This window comes from Myotis davidii, unplaced genomic scaffold, assembly GCF_000327345.1.
Source record: "Myotis davidii unplaced genomic scaffold, ASM32734v1 scaffold826, whole genome shotgun sequence".
NCBI classification, from domain to species: Eukaryota; Metazoa; Chordata; class Mammalia; order Chiroptera; family Vespertilionidae; genus Myotis; species Myotis davidii.
Window position 1 is genome coordinate 835,670 of NW_006297142.1, and position 2,757 is coordinate 838,426.

Consider the following 2,757-nt stretch of genomic DNA (forward strand, 5'->3'; position numbering starts at 1 on the left):
GTCAAGGAAGTCATACCAATTCTACACTACCTCAACCGGGAAATTGAAGAGGTAAGAATACTTTCCCACTCCACCTATGAGGCCAACCAACATTGTTGGGATCCCTAAACCAGTCAAAGATATTGTAAAGAAAGCTAGACAATTATTCTTCATGAACATCAACATAACAGTTTTAAACAAATTGCTAGCATGTAAAATCCAATGTGATTCTACATTAAAAGGGATAATACATCTTAATCAAATAAGTTTATATCAATAATATAGATTGAACATTTGAAAATCAACTAATACAATTTACCATATCAATACATGAGGAAAACCGTATGATGAACAGATGCTGAAGATGGGTTTGACAAGTCAGTAATTTATGATAAAAACTCTAGGAAAATTATAATTTAAAGGGAATTTCCTTGGTTTGTTAAAGCTCACTAAAAAACACACAAAAAACCTCTACCAAACATCATGGCGAATGGATGCATTCCTCCCAACAAGCTGAGTGCAAGGATGTCAGTGCCATTGCTTCTGAACATTCTGTAGGAGGTTCCAGCCAGTGCAGTGGAGCAAAAAGGAAAAAGCACCATAAATGAAGAATCGCTTCTCGGCCTTTTGGCTGAGATCAAGTGTAAAACTATTCTCAGAGATGACTTTCAGAAAATCTGAGTGTCTACCAAAGGGTTAAGTGAGTTCAGCATGGTTGCAGGAGATAAGATAAATATACAAAAATTACTTATATTTCTATACTCTTGAACAATCAGAAATTGAAATTAAGAAAGTGCAACTCACAATAATGTCTAAAATTATCAAGATCTTAGGAATAAACTTAATAAAAGACACGAAAGACCTGTACAGTAAAACATATAAAATATTGCTGAGAGAAATTCATGAAGACCTACATGAGATATACACAGTGTTCATGGATAGGAAACAATATTCTTAAGATGTCAGTTTCCTCCAAATTGATTTATGGATTTAATGCAATGCAATCTCAACCAAAGTCCAAATAGGCTTGTTTTATTTTGGTAAGTTTGTGAAAAATCTGGTTTCAAAATTTATATTTAACTGCTATGGACCTACAATAGTCAAAATAATTTTGAAAAATAAGAACAAATTTGGAGGGGCAGTACTACATAACTTCAAAATTTATCACAAAACTATAGTAGTCAGGATAGTATGGTATTGATGTAAAGATGAACAAATAGATGTAAGGAACCATAGAGTCCAGAAACAGAACTTTTTATATAAAGTGGCCTGGTGCAGAAATTCATGCATATTAAAAGGGAATTAATTAGAGAAAATATTTTAATATTGCTATTTGCCCTTTCTCTATAATAGAAGTGTCATAGATGAAAGAAAATTAGTAAAATGTGAAAATCTTCCTCCTTTCAGAGTCTGGGGCATGCCACGGGATCCAGAGTCAAGTCCCCGCCCACCTGTGTGTATCTCGAAATCACATGAGACCCAGACCCAGCCAGTCCCACCACCATTGGGCGAGATCCAGACCCTGCTGCCCCACCCCCATCAATCCCCACCAGGCGGGGGTCACAACCTCAGGTTCCCCATCAAGCTCCTCCAGTAGAGGGTGCAGCCTCTGGGCCTCCGTCAAGCCTGGCCAGGTGGGGGACACAGCCTGAGTTCCCCCATCTGGGCACTGAGGTGGGGGGAGCAGCCTGAGGTCCCCTGTCAAGCCCTGCTGGGCGGGGATGCATAGTCTCAGGTCCTCCAGCCTGGAACCGGGGTGGTGGACACAGCCTGAGTTCCCCCAACCCGGTGCCGAGGCGGGGGGTATGACCTGAGGTTACCCATCAATTCCCACTGAACTGGGGCGTGGCCTGAGGTTCCCCAGCCTGGTGCCAGGGCTAGGGTGTGGCAGAGGTCCCCCGTCAACCCTCACTGACCGGGGAGTGCCGCCTCAGGTCCCATGACCCAGCCCAGCGCCACACAGCCTCAGGTCCCTGCTGATCACTCATTATGGCTCATTAAGGGAACCCCGCCTCCACTGTGGGCACAGCCATCTTGTATTACAGGAACCCTGCCTCCTCTGTGGGTGCAGCCGTCTTGTGATGGCATGATGGAGTGAGGGTCAATTTGCATATTACCTCTTTATTATATAGGATGGTCACTTGGCTTTTCACAAAGTTGGATAAGCAATCGAGTGCAGGAAGGATACATTTCAACAGATGGTTTATGAACAACTGGATATATTAAAAAATCTCCAGACCCACCACCAGTATATCAGATTTAACTCATGATGTAACATAGGACTAAATGTAAAATCTAAAAATATAAAACTCCTAGAAGAAAACAGGACAAAATCTTAGTGTCTCTACCTTAGGCACGGATTTCTTATATATGGCAAAAAAAAAAGTATGACTATAGAAGAAAAAAAAAAAGATCAAAATGTAAAACTTTTTGCTCTTTAAAAGTCACTGTTTTACAACATTTGCCTCCCCTCCCTCCCATTAGTGCTACAGTGCAAATAACTGACCACAGTCCAGGAATCAAGTTGGTAATGATCACCACCTGGTCAGAGTGACGGTGATGAAACAGGTTCAGCCAGGGGTGGGGAACGTCTGACCTACAGGCTGTATAAGGCCCCAGAAATCATTTGGTCGCCCTGCCAAGGCCTTAGGGGAGAGTTAATGAAATGTTTGGTCAAAGTTAGCAGGCGAATTTTAAAGTTGATAATTCTGTATGGCCCACCAGTGACGTTCTAAGTATCCAAATGGCCCTTGGCAGAAGGAAAGGTTCCCTCCCCCT